Source organism: Microcebus murinus, chromosome 11, assembly GCF_040939455.1.
Source record: "Microcebus murinus isolate Inina chromosome 11, M.murinus_Inina_mat1.0, whole genome shotgun sequence".
NCBI lineage: Eukaryota > Metazoa > Chordata > Mammalia > Primates > Cheirogaleidae > Microcebus > Microcebus murinus.
In genome coordinates this window covers 100,264,121-100,290,679 of record NC_134114.1, presented here as the reverse complement: position 1 = coordinate 100,290,679, position 26,559 = coordinate 100,264,121, and the positions used below count along the sequence as shown (strand labels likewise).

The window sequence follows — 26,559 nt, the reverse complement described above, 5'->3', positions numbered from 1 at the left end:
AAAATTGTTATCTCTGTTATACAGTTATTAAAACCATGCCTTTACTAAAATCTCAATTAGTTAAAAAACACAATAGATGTGTATGCCACTCTCTGTATTCCAAAGGCATTATCACAGAGAAAGAATTACATTCCTTTATTGTCAATGTTCGGCATCAGATTAGATATCACACTGCTAAGCTGATATAATCTTTAAAAAAAATCTGTCTCTGTCTCTCTATCTATCTAACTGGTTAAATGGCATACCCATAGATAAATGAACACAGTGTCATATATGGTTATGTATTTGAAACCTACAGACTCTGCCCTCTGCAAATAAAAAGAAATCAAAGAAAAATGACTTCCAATCTTTTTGATGCATCAATAAAACAGGTCTGAATCTTAGAGCAGTTAAAATCTCAGTTCTTACTGTGTTTATTCCAGCCAGTTTTATTTGGGCTGCTGAAAACATGTTTAACACTATTAAGATTTATCTTACTTTTATAAGACTTTGACAGTATTAAATATCTGTATATTTTACCAAAGTAGTAAAAGTTGAATTTATTTTTATATAACTGTAATAAATAAGTCAAGAGTTTGACTTATTTATTTATAAGTCAAGAGTTTGACTTGTTTAGCCAAACAAGTGAGTATTGACCTTAAAATAATTTTCCAGTTTCAACATCCAATAAAATGAATTGCATTTAATCATTTCAATACTGCACTATGAATTCTACATTTAATAGCACATTTGTACTTAGGAGGTTTTTTATTTGATGATTTTAAGACAGGAAAATCCATGGAAAGTTTTCTATGAATAAGTTAGGAAATCTGGACTTGGAGGATTCATTCATCCCAGCTCTTTGCATTTCAATCACTGTGCCCTAATATTGGCCCATGTTGATCTAAAAACCAGATACTCCAGCCTTCGCTAACAATCAAATATAATCAATTGTTGTAACAACTCACATTGCTGGATTTTCAATTTCATATCTATCATTTCATTTAACATTATATGACGATGAGTACATAAAAATAATACAAATGAAATAATAAAACATTTTATTTATTTATTTAGCTTTTTCATGAATAGGAACATTTGCAAAGGTAGTACTCCCATAGGTAAATACTGAACTTAAAGGTGTTTCTGAAGATCTAAAGAATGAGATACACCTAACCCCAGTGAGATTGGCCTATATCAAGAAATTTCAAAAAAACAAACGCTGGTGAGGATGTGGAGAGATAGGAACACTCCTACACTGCTGGTGGGACTGCAAATTAGTGCAACCTCTGTGGAAAAGAATCTGGAGATACCTCAAACAGCTAAAAATAGAAATACCATTCAATCCAGCAATAGCACTATTAGGCATCTACCCAAAAGAGCATAAGACATTCTATTAAAAAGACATCTGCACTTGAATGTTTATGGCAGCACAATTCACTATTGCAAGGACATGGAAACAACCCAAGTGCCTGTCAATTCATAACTGGATTATTAAAATTTCGTATATGTTTATAATGGAATATTACTCAATTCTAAGAAATGACAGCTAGCTGGCACCGCTTATACTATCCTGGATTAAGCTTAAGCCCATTTCCAAAGTGAGGTGACAAAAGATCATAACAATGAGCTCCACATGTACTCGCCATCAAATTGGTACTGACTGATCAACACCATGGTGCTCACATGGTGGTGGTGCTCACCAGGGATTCGGGGTTTCAGGGGAGACCCACATCTTAGGGATGTGGTGAGCATTGTGGAGGGGGAGGGCATACCACTAACCCTTGCTAAGGAGAGGCAAAGATATAAAATGTAACCAAAATGTTAAAAAAAAAAAAAACCAACATTTATTAGGTGTGGGGCAGGTGGGAGGGGGAGGAGGGGATGGGTATTTACATACATAATGCGGGATGTAACACCACTTGCGGGATGGACACACTGGAAGCTCTGACTCGAGGGGGGTGGGGAGGTAAGGGCATTGTACTTAACCTTAACATTTGTACCCCCATAATATGCTGAAGTAAAACAAAAAAAAGGAATGTACTTTGCTCGTGCAATAGATTCTAATGTTTCATTATGTCTATTATTTGTACAAGTGATCTTCTCTGTGTTTGTGATTCTACAACCATCAGATAGATAGAAATGTATATATATATACATTTCATTACAAAATATTTCATTAACAAAATATTATTTTGTTATTATTAACAAAATAGTTTTTGTTTCATTAACAAAACTATCATTAACAAAAGTTAATGATAGTTTCATTAACAAAGTTTCATTAACAAAATATCAGTGCTTCCATAAAAATTTACAATAAATTTCAAATGTTAAATGCAACTACTACAGTAGAAATAGTAATAAAATACATCTTAGTGAGATATCAAAATTAGCAAAGGTAATTAATTATTTTATTTATGGCAGAGAAATTGTTAAAATCTTTTTTTTTACTTTTTAAAAAATTTCTGCATATTATGGGGGTACAAATGTTTAGGTTACATATGTTGCCCTTGTCCTGTTAAAATCTTAACAGAGAAAGAATTGGTGAGAAGGAGTACATAAACATAAATGGTAGACAATTTTTGTTTTCCAACTTGTGAAAGATTCCTACCTATTTGCTATATCTAGAGCACAGTCTAGAATATGCTGTTTCCTAGAACTTCAGTACAATTAAGACTAGAGTAAAACTTCAAATGATATGTGATCCAATATGCAAAAAAAGCCACAAAATTATGCAAATGTTAAGCAGCCAAGCCAGCAAAGATTTATATGTATACACTTACAAAATAGGTCATGGCATATCAAAACCAATAGTTATGTGAAAAAAATGGTTCCATGTCAGCTCTTTTTATGACTTGGTTTATTCCAGCTAACAAAATTGAAATGTATAATTTGTTTCTTCTGATCCTATTGGTCACAAGTCAATATTAATTGTAATTTTCTCTTGTCATTGTCTCCTGGCTTCACATACATCTATGTACCATATCTGGGAAGATGATGCATAGGCTCCGTGTTTGTGTACTATGTCTCTGATGATAGGCCTGAACTTTGACTTTTCTGCACTTTCAGTAACATTCTCCATCCAATGAGCTAACCAGTACTTACGTTTTCAATCTAATTTGATTTAAAGGTGATTGAACCATGGACATCCATATATATTTACACACATATATATCATATATGTATATATCCATATATATGTGTATCTCCTTATATAGGGTACTTTATCCATTTATTCAAAAAACAATTATTACATTCTAGATTGGTAATAAACTTTGATATTAGACTGTGGATATGAAAATGAACAAAACAAAATCTCTTTTCTCAACAAGTTTGCTTTCTAGTGGTTATTGAAGTACCCATATAAATGGTTGAAAGAGAAAGATCAGTTCTTTAAGCCAGAATCTGATTGTGGCAGACTAAATAAATTGACTGCAAGCATCACGTACTACCATCACTGATGAAGTCTTTTAGAAAATGTCTTTATAGAATCATATTATTCAAAACTGTGCTGCTGTTTATAAGGAATCACAGTATGGTCCCTACTTCATATGAATTCCCTTTGAATTTATATTTTCTCCCTAGATTTGTGCTTGGCGTGCCCATGCCCTGGGACATGCCTCCCCAAACACACTCAGAATGTTAAGTGAATTCATGAAAAGGTTTGCATATTAGGTAAGGGAGTAGAAATTTTGTTACATGGTGTTTTTGTGCTTCAGAGGAGTAGTATTTTTCTTAGTGTTTTCATGGTGGCTGCTGACAAATAGGAGAGCGGCACAACTGCAGACAGCCCCTGCAAACACCTGGACCGCCCTGTACAGTCAGAGGCGTCAACTCAAAGTGCCAGAGGGACGCTTGGGTAATTATGTAATTTTCTCAACGTGAAATGAGCAATTAGTGGATTTTCCATCTTATTTTTTAATTTTCATGGTAAACTCAAGTGTATTCAATTCTTTCATTTGCAATTATAGGGCTAATTAACAGAAGTTGGTGGTGCTCTGAGAATGAGAATGACACTGTTGCTGGCTGAAAACCCAGTAAAGAATTACAAATGAAACTAAATTCCACACCGAAGTTGGGCACGTTGAGAGGGGGTGAGAAGAGGTGCTGACAACTAAGTTTTGCATGATATATAGTTACAGTTGCCTGGACATTTATAAGCTGAGTACCCAGTTACTCACTGGTACAGTTATTTATAGACAGACAAACATTATACTTTCATGGATCTATACTATATCTGAGATTTATTTTCTAAAAAGTTTTACATTATTTTGGGGGAAACTATACAACATTAAATCCTTCGATGATGCTTTTTTGTGATAGATATATGGAACCCAAAGATGAATAACATAGTCTATGCCATTGATATCATTGATATCACATTTATATCACAATCCATTAAATATGCAAGCATCCACAATCACCTGTTCTCAGACTCTACTGTGAATCTTCCTTCCATCTTGTTCTGACCTATCTTCACATTCTTCTTCTCTTTCCCCTGAGAGCACTGCTTTCCTTGGGACCTTCCCCAGGAGTGGCTGTTGTTTTCTCTCCTTAAACCTCAATACTGTGGAGTACAGAAGTTGAGTAGGTATCTTTACTGCCACTTCCAGATACTCTCTCTGCCTCCTCCACAAAAACGCCCAGTTTTGAATGTCCTCAGATTACACCTAATCTACCTTCCTACTATCCCCCAATTCTTGAAAATTTTAGCTTCCAGGTTCCTGTAACATCTTCAGTGCTATTGTAATTATTTGTAATACCAACATCCAAAAAACCCCACTCTCTCAATACCTTGGCTTTTCAGATACTTAACTTTCTCTGCTCTAATGTTCTTGTTCAGCACTTTATCTCAGCCCTTCACTCCCAAGTCAGACTCATTGGTAAGTATAACCCACCCATAATTTCAATTTCCATTATCCCATCCTTTGACCATCATCTTCCATCATTCCAACTCACTCTTTTAGTAGCACCACAATTATTTAGCACCTCCAATCCCAATGATCAATTGATCCAATCACAATTTTACTTATGCCCTCACTTCCTGCTTTACTTAGCTTAAAATCCATGGAGAAAGTACAATCTTTCTCTTGAATACACACTCAACTACTGCCACTTTCTGTATACATTTACCCACTTCAGAAACCATATCTTAATATACTCAACTTACCATTTACTCTCTCCCTGCACAGCTGAACAAAATGGGAGGAAGAAACCACTGTCCACATTACTCTTTTTATCTCAGTGACAGCCCTATCTTTCCAGTTGCTCAGGCCAAAATATCTGGACTCATCTTTGAATCCTCTTTCTCTCACACCCCACACCCAATCCATTAGCCAATCCTGCTGATTCTCTTTAAAACTTATCCAGCATCTAATCATTTCTTATGTCTTATATTGCTGCCACCCTGATCCCAGCCATCACCATCTTCCTCATGGATTAATGAATGAATATTTCCCGTTTCCCTATTTGTTCCATGCTAGTCTATTTTCATCACATCATCTCCTACTTCTCCCCGTCTTGCTCAGTTCTTGTGAGCCATATCAATTTTTCTGTTATACTCAGAATAAGCCAGTCATAAGCCAGGACCTCTGCCTTGACTTTTTCCCCTTCCCCCAGAGAGCTACATGGCACATCCTCAGGCTGGATGTTATTTGCATCATTATTATTACTATGTAGAAAGGGAGACTTAATAAATTATTTAGTGAAAAGGTGACAAGAAAATATAAGGATGATCCATTTAGCTAGAAAGAATGAAAATTAAAGGCAAAAGAACCAAACATAAGCTACGCAAAAAAAAAAAAAAAAAAAAAAAAAATCCAGGAAAAAGAATGTCCTGTCATACCTCTGTAGGAATTTAATTAGAAGATAAGCCTTAATATAGATGGACACAGGGGATTTCACAGTCTGATCTTGATGGTATTAAATATTTGAGTCATATATCTTTCCACCATCATATTTCATGATCTCCATAAAAACATCTAGCAGTTTGGATTTCCATGAAACTTTCCATTTTGATATCAAACAAACTAGTCAAATAAATTCAATGTCCCTCAACTAAGTGTTCTATTTATTCGTTATTTCAATAAGTCACTGTTACTGTTGTAATTTAGCATCCCAGGCATTTCTTTATAGGCAAAGAATGTACTGACTATTGATGTTGGACTTCACATGGTATATATTATTTTTAGTTAATAAGCATTAGACTCAGCAAGTTTATTTTGTTCCAAGAAAAGATCCCCCACTCCTCATCAATTTGTTGACTTATTAATGCCATGGCCCACCGACGGTAAGACCCAAAGCAAAAACAACTCTGTAGACTCCTATGTGTGCAGCCACCTAGCAATGCCTTCTGCCTCACCCGTCTCCATGATGTGTTCCCATTTCAAGATGGAAAATCTCAAGAAAGAGTTTCTACACTCATCATGGAATGTCTGACTGGCATATACTCTACTAAATTGTAATCATATGGAAAAATTACACTCTGAAGAAATATGTGTGGCCTTACCAACAGTGCCATAACATTTTGCATGGAAGATAGCAGGGCCAAGGAGGATATCAAATCTAAAGGATACAAATCATTTCAAATTTTACACCCAAGAACAACAATTATTCCACCTATTTACTCAAAAACATTGGTTTCCTTTCATCTCCCACCTAGCTGCATATTATGAACAGCTTTACCTCTTCTATGCAAATATTTCTACCAGTAGAAAAGTCTGTTTTATATAAAACTCTAGATTCATGCTTTTATTACACAACTATTTGAGAAGTTGGGAAAGAGAACAAAATTTCATTACTTCAAAGAGGCATTCAGTTAGAACATATTTGAGTGTACACTATGCACAAACTATGTGACTAACTTCATAAAGGATATGACATTTCTCAAATATTTCAAACCATGTTACAAAATAGAACTACAGTGACATATTGAGTAAAAAGTAGAAAGTTGACAAATTCACAGAGAAATTTACAGGATTGTAATGCATAAGAAGAAAGTAACTATTTGACCAGTAGAATTGGGGGCCTTAGGAAGGAGGGTATTTCACTGTTATTACAAAGTCTTACATGTGAGTTTTAGCAAACTATGATGTGAAAACTTTACCAAAGAACTATTTCTCATGCAAAGTGACCACAACTTGTGTTATACAAAATATATTTGAAGAAAATAAAACTGAAATGTTGACAGGATGAGAAACTGAGGTGCTAATACACAAAATTCTAACCCATTATTATGAAACACATTTCTTATATTAGCGGGTCACTGAAAAGGAATCTAGCACTCTGGCCTTGCTAACAGTAGCCCAGGCATAGGATAAAACAACACCCTTACTGAAGTAGCCACCAAATACCTGTCACACACACCAGGTCCTGAAGAGGGCTGAGAATGAGCCTGGCTCTGTGCTCACTCACTGGCCCTGCAAAGTAGGCCTTTCCTGGCCTGAACCTCAAAAAAGAGAACTCCTTATTGTCTCCATGGAAAAGTTAGATTATATAATGAAAATCACCTAAGGTTAAAGTGCTATTCAATTTAAATAAACATAACAAAAACAAAGAAACGGGACTAACTAAACCTGAGGATTGGGGAAAATTCTTGGCATCATTAAGGATGCTATGCTTTGGTTTTTCTTCACATTTCCTTTGGTGTAGTCAAGTTCTACTGTGGTGTACACTCCAGTTCCATTTTATCTGGAGAACAGAATAGTATGGAAATAAGTCTGGACTTACAGTAAGGGGCCCTAAGTTCAAATTTCATCTCTGTTACTAATTAATTGTAAGCTTCTGGAAAAGTCACTTAACTTTTATGCTCCTTAGTTCTCATAGTATTCAAAAGGAGGTAAGTTGATTAAGTAGCTTCTCTAGTTTCATCATGTTCTATGATTTTCGAAGTAGCAGAATATTAGACCCAGAGTGTTCTGGAATAACATCCAGTATATTTGTGTGCAAAATCAACAGGAATAGAATACTCCGGTTGGGAACTCAATAATACTCTAGAATATTAAAAAAGAAAGAGAAATACGAATACACGGTATTAAAAAGGAAGTACTGATTAGCAGAAATCTCTGACAGAAGCAATAAGTAAAGACTGGTTTGAAGACACATGGAAAAATGAGGGCAAAGACTCATGGCCTTGTGTGTTGCTATAGTCTCAGGTCATGGTATGTCTGGTTTTTGGTTTACTTTTCATGGTTGGCATCAGTATGCATTTGGGGACAAAGAGTTAATGCATCACAACTGAGGATGTTGTGGAGATCTTAACATAATATCAAGGAGCATGAGAAAGGCTATTCTTTAGAATTAAGAAAATTGTGGGCTCTGAACCAATGTCACAGGGAAGGAGACTGTGTGTGAACCAGACATTTCAGTTTAGTAAGCTGGAATCTCACCAAGCCAGAAAAGTCAATGAATGGCTGCGATTAAACAATGATGTCAGACAAAAAACTTAGGAATGTATTAATAGATTGGATTAAATGTCAGGCATCTTTCTCTGATCCTTTTAAACTAGTGATAGAGTAGTAATGTCTTAGATATTTTACATTTTACCAGATTTTCTTGAATTATTAAGTTCATCAGTAAGGTTCTCAGGATGTGTTTTGGTAGTCTGTGATCGCCACCAATTTCTCAGATTCAGCCAAGAACAAGCAGCTACCTCAGGGAACAGAAAGAGCCACAGAAAGAGAACAGAAAGGGCTGTTGGGCAGGCTCATAGCTCCAACTTGGGCAGTGCAAAGGCAATATATGTAACCAAAGCATTTTTACCCCTTTAGTATTCTGAAATATTAAAAAAAAAGAAAAATAAATAAAATAAACTGTAAAAAAAAAGGATGGACCTCAGAGGACTCCACACAACCAACAAAGCAAATACATTTTACAGAAATTTCCTTAATATCCCCAGATTCTGAATTTTCTAAGGAAAGGAACAGATAAAGGCCAGTGGTCTACATTACTTATTTTTTTTTTTTTTAATTTATACTAGACAGAGCCTGAGGCCTACCACTAATTCTTCAATGCATATTTGAATATTGTTAAGGGAGGACTTTTACAAGCTGGCTCTAAATGGCAAAATTTTTATTAGCCAGCAACAGTGTTCTTCTGGCTTCAAAGTGAATTTATTCTTTCAAAATGATGAACACTAAGTCCATATTTTAAAGGCAAAATCCAAACAACCACCACAAAAAAACAACAGATTTTTAAATAAATCCAATTGTTTTGAGGCTTTTGCATCTGTTGACTCAGTAGTAGAAAAATAAAGGAATTCCTCCAGATGACTGAGTTACAGAAAACAAGTTCTATTCACAGATATGAAGGAAATCGTTGCACACAGGGTAAAGAAAAGAAGAAGAAACTGCTCTTGCAAACTGATGCATGCTAAGTGGAAAGTATACATGAGTCCCTGACTGCTCACAGTAAAAATACTTCCCCAGGCAGCTACTCAGAAAGGCATTTCCTTAAACTTAACGTAAAGGCAGCACCACAAGAAGGGAAAAGAAAAGTCTTTCGGACACAGCGGGATTATTTGGTAACATATCCAGTTTTTCCCTTTTCTCATGGTAAATGACTTTGTTTGGACTTAACTTTCTGGACTTTGCAAATTACTTGGAAGAACTCTGGGAACAGCCCTGGCCCTTGGGGACTCTCTCAGAGTTGGCTCTAGATGAAGACTGAGACATAAGCAGATTTAAAATTGTATATTCATTAAGTAAAATGTGAATTCAATGAATAGCGGACAAGACTTTCATCTGTTTTGCAAACGAAGCAAAATTATTTGATCTGTTTTTTAAATTCTTAACATGTGCTACAGAAGTTTGTTTGTTTCTGAAACTTGCCTAAAGCAAGTAAAAATCATTTCAAAACCACTTTCCTTATCCCAAACACAAAATGGATGGTCAGTGAAGAATTGAAGCAATACACAGACTTCAGCTACAGTCCTGCCTTAGCCACTGCATAATTGTATAAAATTCCTTAACCTCTGCCAGTCTCAATTCTCCATGAGAAATGGACCTTATACATTTTCCTACATAACAGGCCTCCTGGCAGGGACAGGAAAGAATATGTGTAAAACACTTGACACATTTCGGACATAGTTTGTAACTAAAAATAGACACTAATAATACTATTAGATAGAAAATGTCTATCATTTTATGGGCTAATGATGAAAATATTTTTAAACGTAAAACTGTCTCCAGACAAAATGGCAAGTCAGTTGTTTTCTAAGTTTTCCTTAGTATATCTGTGAAGCCTCCTGTTAAAACTCTTTCTCTAGAGTCTGAATAGGAAAGCAAATTTAGTCAATAAGAGTGATTTCTGCTATAGTTGTCTTCAAGGACTTCACTGCTAGAAATCCTCCTCATTAGTAATCCCTTTCCTAATTATCACATGCTAAGGTTTGAATGTGCTCCTCCAAAAGTCAGATGTTGACACAGTGACAGTATTAAGAGGTAGAGCTTTAAGGCATGATTAGGCCATGAGGGCTCCTCCCTGTGACTGGGATTAAAGCCAGCTAAAAAAGGCTTCATGCAGCTTCAGGCTCACCTGCTTTCCTGCCCTTCCCGTTTCCTCCAGATGAGGCCACAGTAAGGCCCACCCAGCCAGTGCCAGCACCTGGATCCTGAACTTCCCAGCCTCCAGACTATGAGAAATAAGTTTCTGTTACTGACAAATTACCCAATCTGTGACATTCTGTTATAGCAGCACAAATGGACTAAGACATCACACAAACGCTGAGAGAAATGAAAATAATAATTTTATGAAAATATTGCATATCCTCTTCAAATATTTAATAACAATAATAAAAAAAGGTCTCATGAGAACTCAAAGTAGACATTTAGGGAAAAAAAGAAGAGAGATACAAAACTACTATATGTATACTACTATTTGTATACAACATATACAAATATATGTCTGGGATGTAACAAAAATAAAAATCAGATGAAGAACATTTTTGTACAGTGAAAATTTCACTACTGAAATACATCCAAGTTTGTAAACCTTATGACAATCAGCGCAGAAGTATAGCTGAAAGTTGAGCTCTAAAAGCTATTTTTTAAAGGCATAAATCCTATTAATTTATGCTGAGAGTCCTTTCTTTTTTCTTCTTTATTTTCAGCTGTTCTCTCCATCCCACAAATCAAATCCAGGCCAGTAGACATATGTTCACAAAAGTATTGTTCAGATTGCTTGCGTATAATAAGAAAATCTTTAAAATATATGCTCTGTTTCACAAAGGTGAGAACATAAATTTAAAAATAAAAAAAAATAAATGTAACCATTTAACATAAAAGACCAAATTCTATTGTTGAATCTTAAGAGATTTTGAAATGCAAGAAAGGGAAGAATGGTAAAAAGAAGTCACACTCATTAAAATCCACTAAGTGCAAAATTATTTTAAATTGAAGTCCATTTCATATTTGGGTTTTAATCCTACCTGAAAAAAAATTCACATTTTCTCAACATGCTTTAAAAATAAAACTGGACAGGCAGAGGAGAGTTAATGCATGTTTTAAAATATGATCATTATTTATTTCAGGCTGATATATAGACAGTTTGGATAAGTTATTCACTAGAAAAAAGCTTCATAAAGTCTAGCAAATATGCAAATTAATAAAACAAACATAATTTGTGCTAACCCGTAGACCTAATGTTTAGAAATTAAGTTTCTAGTTTGTAGAAAGATAGATTTACTTGGAAATTAGTTTCGTTTCATTTCATTTTTTAAAGTTTGGCTCACATTCTGTAATTCATTAACAAATATAACTGTAAGCATGAATTTTAAAGTTGCAATTAACTACACTATTTTTTATTACCCTTTAAGGTACTTCTTTCTCATAAATTCCATCTGTCATACATATTTGTTCCCTAATGTAAATAAAATTAATTTTGTGTTGATAATTCTTTTGAGAATTCTGATAGCTTTTGAAACTTGGTAATGTTCTGTGATATGCACAAAACAGAATCAGATACTCCAAATTTGCAGGGTAGTTGCAGTAGGTAGAAAACGCCTCCCTCCCCCCACCAGTCTAAAAGATATTCACATAAAGTCCCTGGAATTTGTGAATGTTAGTTTATTTGGATAAAGGGGTTTTGCAGATGTAAATAAATTAAACATTTTGAGATGAGATCATCTTGGATTATCCAAGTTGGGCCCTGTTTTACAGAGAGAAGAGAGAGAGAGATTGACTTTTAGGGAATTGGCTCCAACAACCGTAGGTGCTGGTAAGTCTAAAATACATAGAGAAGGCTAGCAGGCTGGGAATTCAGGTAAAAGTTGATTTTGCAGTCTTTAGTCTGAAATGTGTAGGGCAGGGTAGCAAGCTGGAAACTCAGGCAGGACTTTTATGTTACAGTCTTGAGGCAGAATTCTTCTCCAAGAAACCTCAGCTTTTGCTCTTGTCGACGGAAAAAAGCCAAACTCCGTAAAATAATTTTAAAGAGATTTATTCTGAGCCAAATTTGAGGACCATGACCCGGAGCCACTGCCAAGAGGCCTTGGGCAAGTGGACTCGCCGTGGCTGGGTTACAGTTCAGTTTTATACATTTTCAGAGAGACAGGGGTTACAGGCAAAGTCACAAATCAATACATGAGAGGCATACATTGGTTTGGCCCAAAAAGGTGGGACATCTCAAAGCGGGGGCTTACAGGTTATAGGTGGGTTTAAAGATTCTTTGGCTGGCAATTGGCTGAGAGAGTTAGTCTTTATCTAGAAGACCAGAAAGGATATGCTTACGTTAAGATAAGGGTGTGAGCACTCTGGGAGGTCCAGACAGGAGGACACTTTAAATTTACAATAGGCGCCTGCTAGGATGTTTTAAGATGCTTTAAATTTAAAAATAGGCATCTGCTAGGATGCTTGAGTTAAGACAGGGGCTTCTTATCTTTTAGGTGATGTTAATGCCATACCAGAATCAGGCCAGGAAGTAAACCACTGCTTCGTTTGGTTAACAAAAGCCGCTTGGTGGGAATTTACTGTTTGTCAGCCTAACCCTGCTGGCCTCCTTACCATTTGCCAGCTTAACCCAGCTGGCCTCCTTAGGAAGGAGTTTTTAGCAAAAAATTACAGTTCAGTCCTCACTCTTAAGGCCTCCAGCTGATTGCATGAGGTCCACCCACACTATGGAAGATAATTTGCTTTCTAATAATTATTAATCACACCTAAAAAATACTTTCACAAAAACATCTAGACCAGTATTTGACCAAACAACTGAGCACCTTAGCCAAGTGGACACATAAAATCAACCTTCTTAGGCCCTAAATATAAAGACAAATATAAGAGACACACAGAAAAGAAGGCTGCATAAAGACAAGGCAGAGAGATGTGGCCACAGGTCTAGGAAGCTGGCAACAACCAGAATGTGCCCCAGAGGAAGTGCAGCCCTGAGACACCATTATTTCAGGCATCTGGCCTGCCCCCAAACTGTGCGAGAACAAGTTCCTCCTCTGTTATGGCACTCGGTTTGTGACTTTCAAGCCACAGAAACTAATGCAATACTTAAAAATAGAAAATTACTATCTGCCTCATATCAGACAATTATCTTGGCCAATCAATCGAAACCTCTTCTCTATTACATTATTTTATGATATTACAATATGCTGTTCATCATTGCTTGTTGATTTTTCATCTACCCATACCAAAACGATAACTAATCAATTTAAAATTTGAAAACAATGAGCACCTAGAATTGATAAAAAAAAAAAAAGTAATTTGATCAACAAATACAAATTGCAAAATATAGTTCAATATCGAAAGAAGAAAATTCGAAATTGAGGGCTGTGACTGGAGCCATGATGGCAGTGGTAGAAAAGAAGGGGTATAAATAAGAGTGATTTTAAAGGAAGGTTCATTACCATTTAGTTGTTTGCTAAAAGACAGGCACAAAGAGAAATGAAGAATCAAATATAACTAAATCTTTGGGATTCAGTGGTTAGGAAGACAAAGGTACATCTGCAAAGGAAGGTGAGCAGAGGTGCTGAGTGCAGGTGTGTGCTGAGGCAGGCAGAGTAAGGGAAAGGTGGAGAGGGGGAGATAGATACAGGTCTGAGAAGCAAGCACAAATGAGGAGGACTTAAGTTTGGAGTATGTTGCACTTGAGGAGTTGGATACACATCTTAGGATGAATGTTTTCATCAAGAGTTACTGCTGAAGATACAGAGAAACTAGGCCAAGAATTATAGATTATTACATCATTAGTCTTTTAATATTTACATTAATAGACATTGTCATCGGACAAATATAAAGGTTTAATGTGATTTTGTTACCAGGTCTCAAAATGACTAAAAATGCTACAAATAGTAATGATATATTGAGCTATGCTATTAATTACAAATAAAAGTATTATGGGATCAAATAACTTTTTCCTTCTAAAAGTAGCATATTATGTTGTCTGTGTCTTTCTCATACTGAGTTATTTAAAGGAAAGAAAAATCTTTTAGTTTTTTATCAGAAAGCAATGATACTAGGAAGAACGATTATTGTTTATTATTTAGTAATATGTACTACACATGATATCAGAATCATAAAATATTTTTACAAAAAGCTGCAGAAATAATTTCATTTTATATATTCTAAGAACTTAACCTTCATAATTTTAGGTGGTTTCTTTTAAAGGAGATATTACTAATAGGCACATACATAGTGCTTCCACATAGTAGGCATTCTTCTATTTGTTTTCTGAGTGTTGACTCACATAGTCCTCTTAACAACCCTATTAAGAGATATTATTATTATTCCTACTTTATATATGAGGACACTGAGTCACAGTACAGTAAGAATCGCCCAAGACCACACAGCTAGTAAGGGCTGAGTCAGGATTTTACCCATGATCTAAATCACTAAGCTTTACTACTCTATGCACTGCATGCTATAAATAACGCTCATAATTACTTTAGGATTATGTGACAGTTGTGTAGACTTGGTCTTTTTTTAGTGAAATGGAAATAAACTATAATACAAAAAAGATCAATTATGAAAGTCAAGCTTTCATTTATCCTTTTCTCTTCTACTAATATCAATGAAGATTCATCTTTGGTTTATTTTGAAATTCCTTTTCTTACAAATCTCTACTATATTAATTATCAAAGCTCTTTAACCCCTTGGGTTCGGCGCTCCCAGCGCGACGCCCGCCCGCCTGGCACGCTCGGCGCGACGCCCCGCCCACCCGGCACGCAGGGCGCGACGCCCCGCCCACCCGGCACGCAGGGCGCGACGCCCCGCCCACCCGGCACGCACGGCGCGACGCCCCGCCCACCCGGCACGCACGGCGCGACGCCCCGCCCACCCGGCACACACGGAGTCTGCTGCGCCCGGCCTGGGGCGTTTGCTCTAGTGGGATGACGACAGCTGGAAGCTCTGAGAGCTCGTTTTACGTCACAGGCAGCTTTACTTGTCATGTCAATCAGAACAGGTAACATACACATATATGTTTTCATTACGTTACTTTTAAATGTTCACAATTTTATTTTGATAAATAAAAAATTAGAAAAGTCACATCACGGCTGCCGGCTACGGTCGCTGTGCGCGCCCCTCTGTGGCCGTCGGCTGCAGTCGATGCAGGTCTTGAAATGGTTAAGCAAAAGAAAGAAAGGGAAATCCTAAAGATGTGAACCGTTACATTAATAAACGTAAAGTTACCATTTAACAAAAAGGCAGCACATTTTTTAAACCAAGGTGCGTACTGAGCTATCAAATTAATGGCTTAGTCTAAAAAAAAAGGAAAGAAAAAGAAAACGTTTAGCTTTGATGAACCAGAACTTTCTTTAACCAGCTGAATCAGAGAGCTTGTTTAAATGCCATCAGATACTTTCTGGGTCAATGAATTGTATCCAACCTAGAGAAATCAGGATGCACAGAAGAATGAAATTACAGTTTGAGGTTGTCAAGGCAATGTCACACAAACTTCAATTCTTAGTTAGGCATTATAGGAATTCAGCTCTTCTACCAAGGAGAGTCTGAATGAGCACCAACTTCAGGCAACATTGATATCTATGTGATCAAGAGGAAAAAAGAACCAACGTGGATTCTCATCACCCGTCTAAACCTTTCTCCTAGCATCATTCTGAGCAGACGTTATTCCTTGGTGCTGGTAACCAGTAGCCACAATGAGAGCTCTGCAGGCAGAGGGACGGCATGAGCTCAGACACGGAATACGTCATCTTGTCAAAATGCCACGGCCTCAATGGCACCCTGCCTGGAAAATTGAGCCCCTTCTCCCCACAGCGCTGGAGTGGGGGCTGCTGCTGGTCTCCTGCTCAAAGTGCCTTTGGGATGTGTAGAGGACACACACATGCTACCAGGGTATCTGTGTCTCCTCATTTTCTGCCCTTATAGACATCATTTGATTCCATGAAAATAATTAAGACAGTTCATTTAAGTAATAGCAGAAGAAACTCTGGTGTCTCTTCTAATATTTCATCAGTACAAAATAGCCAAGGACTTAAGATATTTTCCAGTTGTTCCCAACTCTTATTTCTAAATATATTTATAAATGAAAACCTCAGCTCACCAGGAAAAATGTATGCTCTCTGTTATTAATGGATATATTTAGTCATTATAGTTACATATCATAAACTATGAAACTAAAACAAAGATATATCTTTATGACACTTTTGGATAGTGCCATGTTCATAACTAAAAGTGACCTTTTCTACATGGGGAAAATTCTAAGACCTATTGGCAGAGAAGAGGGCATATAAAAAATACAGAATTGTTTCTCAGATCGTATTATGCAACTCACATTCAAAACAATCACTGCGAATTGGCTCAAGATAGGGGTCAGAGCACAGGCTGCACTTCATTTTTCTATCATAAATCCCTATAAATGTCAGGTTATAGAGACCCGCAGACAGACACACTCCCAAGAGGGTGAAGAGTAGTGACACCAGATTGGAGTAGCCAGGGAGTCCCTGACCCACGCACTCACTCGCAGGGACCAGCCCTGCCGGGCGGCTCGTACCTCAGATGGCTGCCTGCATTCAGTAGCATCAGAAAGCCTCCCTGGTTAGAGGACAAACTACTAGTACACTCTCCTCAAAAATGCAGCTTTGGGGGCTCAGAAACCCATACCCCAAAATATGGTGCTTTGTATAATACATGTGAAAGTGGAGCCTTAAGGTCTCTCTGACCTCCCCAACCACTGTCTCTCCTAAAACATAAGATAAAGTTATTCTCTGAAGTTCCCTTATCTGCCTGAACTCCGGACCCACTGAAGAAGAAAACAATGACTTTAGTCCTTTCCCTGAGTTTTCATTAACTGAACCCATGTCCCAGGAAGGAAAACTAAGATCTGTCAACAAACCTGGACAGGCTATTGTCACAAACCATTGTCAACCCTGCAGGCTCAACAAACTCTGTTCCAGACTGTTATATGTTCTTCAAGCCCATTGAATTCTCTCTAGTAATCACTTATTGCTTCTCAACAGAATTCCTCTTCTACCCACTTCCATAGCCTGTTTTGCCAGGATCCACGCCTTCGTTCGCCCTGCAAACTCAAGATAGTATATAAGCATCTGCATCTGACTGGCGGGTTACATCTTCAATCTGAAGGCTCGGTTGTCATGTAAAGCTATAATCAGATAAATTTTTATGCTTTTTCTCCAATCAATCTGCCTTTTGTGAGTTGATTTTTCAGCAAACTTTCCAAGGGGATAGCTTTTCCTTTGCCCATACACAGCCTAACATCTCACACCACCATTGGAGTCGGATACAATAAAATGTTTCAGTAGTCACATTAATATTAAAAGCTAGCATTTATTAACACCAAAACACTTCATTATTCTCAGAACATTAAAAACTAATACTTATTGAGTGGTAGGTTTCCTTTCAAAACTTTGCATAATAATTTAATTCTCACAAAAAACCTGTGAAGTAAGAGTTATTATTGTCTTCATTTTATAGATAAGGACACTGAGGTATAGAAATGTTAAGTCATTAGTCACAAGGTAGCTTAGGGAATAAGACTATTACAAGCCCAGCAGGTGGAACAGCAAGGATTTCATCACAGGCCAGTGGGCTCTGGGTATCATAGTTTACCACTTGACTTTTTCTTGAGCTAACAAGGAATCTCAATTCCAAAGATGAGCACAGAGACATCTGAGGAAAGCCTATGCCATAAAAGCAGGTGATAAATATTATTATAGACAAAAATAGTTAACAGAAGAAACTTCTCAAGAATTTATATCAAGTGCAATTAACACCATCAGGGAAATAAAAGGGTATAACATCCATAATAAAGAATCAATTAATTTTCTGAGAAATGACAAAATGATCATTAACATTTAAATCATAATAGATGAGCTGAGTAAGAGAATGGGCACAGCTAACGAACATACTAGAAGAATGTCCCAAGGAATTCTCCCAGGAGCAGTTAAAAATACCAAGATATACAAAGAATGAAAGAAAAGCCAAAGGGCGTGAAGGATTGATACCAATATTTGACAGCAGGCAAAGGGACATGTAAGGCAATAATGCAACAAAATGTCCCAAAACTATTAATAAGAAAAGTTTAAGTTCTCAGATTTAGAAGTCCCAATGAATGCTGGGTAAATGAGTAAAGTAGACATATCTTGACACCTCATGATGAATTCTCTAGATTTATGAGACATCTATGTTTCATTTTTGGTCACCTCAAAATTAATGTAACTAAAACTTAATATACCTAAAATTGAGCTTACCTAATCTTTTATTTTAATTTCCCTATTCCCATCATTAATATTAATATTTTCCCATCATGCAAGCCTCCAAATGCAATACCTTCTTTAGCTTTTCCCTTTCCTGGCCTTACTCACTCTATTTTTCTGCTTTAGCTCCTCCAGCTATAAAGAACGGAGACTCAGTCAGGCCAGCACAGAAGCCACTGTAAAGATACACGTGGTATGTAAAGGTGATGGTGTCATATGAAAGTCACAATCGAGACACATCTTGAGCCTGGCCCCCCAACTAGGAAATGGAGGATAGTTCTGGAACTGAGGTAGTGTTTATGGGCCTGAGAATCAGAAACATGAGGAATGATCATTGTTCACAGATTCACCTTTACTCTATGGAATCCTCCTATAGCTCTCCCTACTTGGGCTTCCTACCTCAAATTTGCTAATTCTTACCTCTCATTCCATATAGCTTCTGCGTAATTATAGTTCTTCCTAATCACTTTGAGTGTCTGTAACTCATTTCCAACTTTCATTCTGCCTTCATTGTCTATATTATCTATTTGTTACTTAAAATGTATTGCATCCTAATATTGGTTTTATGTACTTAGTCATCTTGTGACTCTTTTCTCCCTTAGAAGACTAAGTGTATAAAGAACAGCTATTTGTCCTGTTACAACAAACTCTTCTTTAACTGTTCAATTTAGTGGGAGTGTCCTCATATGGGAAATACAGAAATTGTTAAATTGTGTCTGTTAGAATAATGCCTTCCTCCGAACTTATATTTATCATTATACAAATGACTCAGCATTTACTCATGGGTTTTCTGCCCAATTTACTCCTTGCTTGCTATCTTTCATAATTATTAAATCTTTATGCTATTTACTTATCATGGTTGATAGCTTCTTGTCTCTTCTAGGCATCCTTTTTTTAGTGCTGGAGCCTTTTCCAGTACTTAAAGTAATGGATTCCTTTTTTTCAGTCTTATGTAGCATTGAGAAAACGTAAGTGCTTCAGCTTTTCCATTTGTAAAATCGGGCAGAATGGAGAAATCAAAGCCTGTGGATATTAGCTGATTACAGTATTTAAATAGTTTTGAGATGTGGAAAGCCTTGGGTAAACACATAGGCTTCCTCAAAAGACTGGAAAATAGAAATCTCCCAAGTTTGGTTTCAGCACTTCTTGATTAGACAGAAGTCTCTCTGTTTTCCTCCTGAATAAAATTCCCACTTATTTTCTCTCACAGCAGAGAGGGAGTTTGTAAAATAAAAAATTGTTATTATAAATGGTGAACTGCATGACCAGTGCCATATGACCAATGCTTTGCCACAAAATATTTCTTATTAAAATACTTTTATTATTGACAGTTCCAAAAGTAAAATCTCCACCATGGCTATTATATAGTTAGTGGTCATACAGATGATAGACAGAGAGAGTATCTGGTCAGAACTTCCCCACATGCTCTGGGAGCCACGCCCCACTGCAGGATGAACCCACCAGAGCATGACCGCCCGGCAGCCTGCTTGCTGCTCCTCACTGGTAGATTATCAGATGGGTCCTTGAGCCCACCTTGGCTAGCCAGATTTCTCTCTCCCCATGTGATGAGAGATTTGGGTGAGAGGGAGTCCAGTACCTCTGTCTATGGGGCTACGTCATGCAGGGCGGGAGCTGTGGGAATGACCATCTATGGCAGTGTGGACTGAGATTCGTGAAAGCTCATCTGCAGAGAGAAAAAAAGAATGATGCAGACACATCAGAGAAACAGAGAGGCGGGAAAGTTTAGCTCTTGGTTTGCTCTGTCCTAATCCTTCTACTACATTCCACTTTTGTATTCAAGGTGAATTTTTTTTTTTAAGAATCTTAATACAAAGAGTTGTCATTCCCACTTCCCCCTAGCGTGTTCTGTCACTTCAATGTACTGCCTCTACTTTATACTGCCTGTCACCTCCTCTGGTCATGCTAATTCTATATTGGGTTTACAGATCCATTTACAATTTAGGACAAGTTTCTTTCCTCCCATTATCTTCCCCAGGATGTTTCATCAGTGTGCATTTTCCCTGTCCCACTCTTTTTTTTTTTGAGATAGAGTCTTGCTCAGGCTAGAGTGCCATGGTGGCAATGGCCTAGCTCACAGCCACCTCAAACTCTTGGGCTCCAGCAATCCTCGTGCCTCAGCCTCCCGAATACTTAGGACTACTGGCACGTGCCACCACACCTGGCTAAGTTTTTCTATTTTTTCAGTAGAGACGGGGTATTACTCTTGCTCAGCCTGGTCTCAAAGCCCTGAGCTCAAGCAATCCTCTCACCTTGGCCTCCCAGAGTGTCCCAGTCTTTGTTCCCTGAATATGCCTTAAATGTTATCTTTATCCTTTGCCTATGAGTTTGTTCTTTTCTGCAAAGCCTGATCGTGGCCTATCACTCCAAATGGTCAAGCTTGCCCTCCTCACAGAAAATGTCCCTGTCCCATTCCCCAGGTATTTATGACATCCTATGATAGTTTTCTAAATCATTCTTTGGGGTTCTATTATATACATCCATGTAATGTCAGTTTTCTTCCCTGGTGTGTAATAACTTGAATGTCTTGTGAGCACTGTGAGCTCACTGTGTGCTCAAAATCTGCAGACTCAGTAAATGTCAACATGTTCCCTTTCTTCTCAAAAACATGTTTTTCTTGAATTAAGAGAGTAAACCAGCCTAGAAATAAACAATATTTAATAGTACCCAGTAGGCAGATGTATAGTCTCTAAAGAACTTTAGTTTCTTTCTAAAGAGTTCTTCTATAGTGGTTTCCAATTATATTCTTCATATTTTACTTAACAAATGAACTAAAAACAGATATAAATGATATAAACACAGACTATAGTATGAAATTTCCCTTCATGCACCACCACCTCCATCCCTAACCACTCCCTTCCACAGAGGTGACTGCTGTTAAGAGTTTCATATACTTGTTCCATATCTTTTAGTAAGGATTTACTTGTAAATATAAATATTTTTATTTTGTTAACAAAAATAGGATAATACTTTGTTTTTTAACTCAGGTGGGACAAAGGCAATATATATAACCAAAACATTTGTACCCCCATAATATGCTGAAATAAAAAAAATAGATGAATAAATAAATTTTAAAATATTAAGGGGATACAAATGTTTTTGTTACATGGATACACTGTAAAATGCTGAAGTCAGAGCTTTCAGTGTGCCTATCACCAGGGCAGTGTTCGTTGTACCCAATAGTTAAGTTTTTTTTCCCTCAGACCTCTCCTACTCTGCCCCTTTCTTAGTTTCCAATGTCTTTTATATCTCTTTGTGCCTGTGGGTATACATCATTTTGTTCCCACTCATTGTGAACATGTGATGTTTGTTTTTCCATTCCTGAGATACTTCACTTAGGATAATGGTCTCCAGTTCCATCCAAGTTGCTGCAGAAGACATTATTTCATTCCTTTCTATGGCTGAGTAGTACTCCACTATATATTAAATATGTGTGTGTGTGTGTGTGTGTGTACACACACACACACACACACACATCTTCTTTGTCCACTCATAAACTGATGGGCACTTAGGTTTATTCCACATCTTTGCAATTGTGAATTGTACTGCAATAAACATTCTGGTGCAGGAATCTTTTTGATAAAATGATGTCTTTTCCTTTGGGTAGATACCCAGTGGTGGGGGTGCTGTATCAAATGGTAGCTATTTGAGGAATCTCCATAATGTTTGCCATAGGGGTTGTACTAGTTTGTAGTCCCACCAACAGTGTATAAGCATTCTGTGTTCTCTGCATCCATGCCAGCACCTATTGTTTTTTAACTTTTTTATAATGGCCATTCTTACAAGGGTAATGTAGCATCTCATTATGGTTTCCGATGATTAGTGATGCTGAAAATTTTTTCATGTTTGTTAGCCATTTGTCTATCTTATTTTGAAAAAGTTCTGTTCATGTCTTTTGCCCACTTTTTGATGGGTTGTTTGTTTTTTTCTTACTGATTTGTTTGAATTCATTGCAGATTCTAGGTATTAGTCCTTTGTTGGAGATACACTTTGCAAGTATTTTTTGCCATTCTGTAGGATGCTTGTTTACTCTGTTGATTTTTTCTTTTCCTGTGCAGAAGCTTTTCAATTTAAGTAAGTCCCATTTATTTATTTTTGTTGTTGTTATATTTGTCTTTGGGGTCTTAGTCATAAATTCTTTGACTATGCCTATAGAATTTATAAAACTTTCCTGTTAAAGAATATATTTTATCTTTCTACAAATATATCATATTTTTTGTAATAGCTGCATTAGCAGGACAGATATGGGTGTATACCAATTAATACAACCTTTAACTTACTGATGGACAACAGCAACAATGCCACAGTGAAAAAAGATAAATTGTGGTGTTACATTTATAAGCTGAGTGTGATGACAATTCTACTGGTTGGTTTTCCTCAAACCTTGATTAAGCTTGCTTGCCAATGTGTATCTGTAGATGAGCGTCTATGTTGAAGATGAATACACATTTACATAGGCCTAGTGTGATTTTTTATGCCTATATAGTTAAAACAGGTTCTTATTTAGACAACCCAACTTTGTGTGATTCCCATGCCCATGTTATTTTCATTTTTCAGGTTTCAATTTATAAAACATAATTTTTTGGTCCTAAATGTCAGTGTTTATTAAATCATCTGTAAAGGGTAAATTATGTATACAATTTAGCTATTATTATAGAATCCTAGATAATGTTATTATTTCTTTAGAATTTGTATTTTTAACAAAAGTAGATGATCAAAGCAAGATTTAATAACATAACAATAAGTTTGTGTTCTTTGTGTAGATATAGCACTATGCTTTCTGTTAGCTGATAAATTGTGTCATTTATGAATGCTCCCTTTTAAGTAAATACATTGTTTGAAGGTACCATAAATGAAATTTCAATTATTTTTTAAACAGGTAAAGATAGCAAATGAAAGCTAATCTGAATTATTCTCATAAGATCCTTAACACGAGATAGTAGAAGACAATTGATATACACTGCCAGGACTTTTATAACACTAGAAAGGAAAGCACTGGTCAAAAGAATAGCACTTATTAATGAATACAATGCTGTTGTGGTGTCATGTGCCTTCATCTATATGGAGTAGATAAGTTTCAATAGCAGGTAATTTAGTAGTAATACTTTTGTTCTTGTGTTCAAATATTAAGGAGATACAGTTTACAAATCATACTTACAAAAATAATTGTATGCTTTGTTTGGAGCCAGAAAAGAACCCAAATAGCCAACATAATTGTAAGCAAAAATAACAAATCTGGAAGCATCACATTACCAGACTTGAAACTATACTACATGGGCTATAGTAACCCAAACAGCCTGGTATTGGAACAAAAACAGAGACACAAACCAATGGAACAGAACAGAAAACCCAGATATAAAACCATCTACATACAGCCAACTGATCTTTGACAAAGCAGATGACAATATACACTGGGGAAAGGAAGCCCTATTAAATAAATGGTGCTGGGAAAATTGGATAGCCATAAGCAGAAGAAGTAAAGAGGATCCATTATCTCTCACCACTCACCACTTACAAAAATTAATTCAAGGTAGATAAAAGAGGCTCTCTGGTCCTCCTGTTTGACAGACAGCCGCATCTTCTCACGCAGCGCCAACACCGTCTCTGAGACACCATGGTGAAAGTGAAGGCCAGAATAAACGGCTTTGGCCCTATTGGGCGCCTGGTCACCAGGGCTGCTTTTAACTATGGCAAAGTGGATATTGTCGCCATCAACGACCCCTTCATTGACCTCAACTACATGGTCTACAAATTCCAGTATGACTCCACCCACAGCAAGTTCCATGGCACGGTCAAGGCGGAGAACGGGAAGCTTGTCATCAATGGCCAGCCCATAACCATCTTCCAGGAGCCAGATCCCACCAAAATCAAATGGGGTGAAGCGGGTGCTGATTACGTGTGGAGTCCACTGGTGTCTTCACTACCCTGGAGAAGGCCGAGGCTCACCTAGATGGGGGTGCCAAAAGGGTCATCATCTCTGCCCCCTCTGCTGATGCCCCCATGTTTGTGATGGGTGTGAACCACGACAAGTACCAAAACAACCTCACCATCATCAGCAATGCCTCCTGCACCACCAACTGCTTAGCTCCCCTGGCCAAGGTCAATCATGACAACTTTGGTATCGTGGAGGGACTCATGACCACAGTCCATGCCGTCACCAGAAGACCGTGGATGGCCCCTCTGGGAAGATGTGGCATGATGGCCATGGGGCTCTCCAGAACATCATCCCTGCATCGACTGGCGTGGCCAAGGCTGTGGGCAAGGTCATCCCTGAGCTGAACGGGAAGCTCACTGGCATGGCCTTCCACGTGCCCACTGCCAACGTGTCCGTGGTGGACCTGACCTGCCATCTGGAGAAGCTGGTCAAGTATGATGACATCAAGAAGGTGGTGAAGCAGGCAGCAGATGGCCCCCTCAAGCGCATCCTGGGCTACACTGATCACCAGGTTGTCTCCTCTGACTTCAACAGTGACACCCACTCTTCCACCTTTGATGCTGAGGCTGGCATCACCCTCAACGACCACTTTGTAAAGCTCGTTGCCTGGTATGACAATGAATTTGGCTACAGCAACAGGGTGGTGGGCCTCATGGCCCACATGGCCACCAAGGAGTAAGAGTCCTGGACCATCAGCCCCAGCCAGGGTACTGAGGAAGAGAGAGGCCTCAGCTGCTGGGGTGTCCCTGCCTACTCAGTCCCCACCTCACTGAGAATCTCCCCTCCTCATGACGCAGTTTCCATGCCAGAGCCCCTGAAAAATGAGAGGGGCCTAGGGAGCCCCACCTTGTCATGTACCATCAATAAAGTTCACTGTACTAGGCCAAAAAAAAAAAATGGATAAAAGACTTAATTGTAAGGCATGAAACCATAAGAACTCTAGAAGAAATTTTTGGAAAAACTCTTCTAGATATCGGTCTAGGCAAAGAATTTATGAAAAAGACCCCAATGGCAATAACAGCAACAAAAATAATAAATAAATGGGACTTGATCAAATTAAAAAGTTTCTAAAAGGTGTCTATAAGTGAAGATGCAAGGTTCTATTTTAAAGATTCTTGTGAAAGTATTCAAATAAATACAAACCATAGAGAAATTCTGCTGTCCGACTAAGCAAAATGACAAACACCTATTCCCCCACTGTGCTAACTTCATGTGACAGAAGAGCTTTATTTCCTCCTCTGTAAATTGCTACAGAAGAGGTATGGTTATTGACAATCTCAAAGAACATGGAAGGATGTGCAGAGAATGTTTTATCATTGATTGCTGGATGTTGAAGAGAACCACCAATTATGTACTAATTAATGAGTCCATCAAACAGCATTTTATCATTTATTTTATAAAGCATATCATAGTGGATAACTTTATGTTCATACTTTATCAGTTAAGCAAGCTTATCCTGTTACTAGAGTAATTGACAGCCCCTATTTTAAATAAAAAGAGACGCATTCAGTATCACATAAAACTGTAAAGGTTTTTTGTTTTTTTTTTCCAGAAGCCTTGTTAGACTCCTTAATTTTGAGAAGCTGCTACATGATGGCCTTTGGCTTTGAGCAACATGGTAAGGGAACATCTGAGAATGATTTCTTGTTCTTTTTCATGGCATGCAACAGCTATCTGTAGGCAAAATGTAAGGGGACACAGCTTTAACAAATTGTTTTCTTTCATAAGAGAAGCCCTGTACTATGCAAGCCTGTTCCCAGTGGACATAAAGAGAAACTTCTCTGTCGATAGAAGAATTTTTAAAAATGTCTTATTGATGTGATAATTTCTTGGTGTGATAATTTCAATCATGAAAACCAAAATCCCCTCAACTCTAGTAAAATAAATGTTATACTTTATCTTTTATTTAGGAACTCTATATCAGTCCTAAAGTGAGAGTTTGGAAACATATAAAACT

The 26,559-nt window shown here is 37.3% G+C and overlaps 1 protein-coding gene and 1 pseudogene across 1 annotated transcript in view; one reads left to right on the top strand and one right to left on the bottom strand.

Annotated features, from left to right (window-relative positions):
• CHSY3 (chondroitin sulfate synthase 3) overlaps nucleotides 1-26,559 on the bottom strand; it is a 339,922-nt gene that overhangs the window by 137,113 nt on the left and 176,250 nt on the right. The window lies entirely within an intron of this gene.
• Nucleotides 24,282-25,281, top strand: LOC105858193 (glyceraldehyde-3-phosphate dehydrogenase pseudogene; annotated as a pseudogene).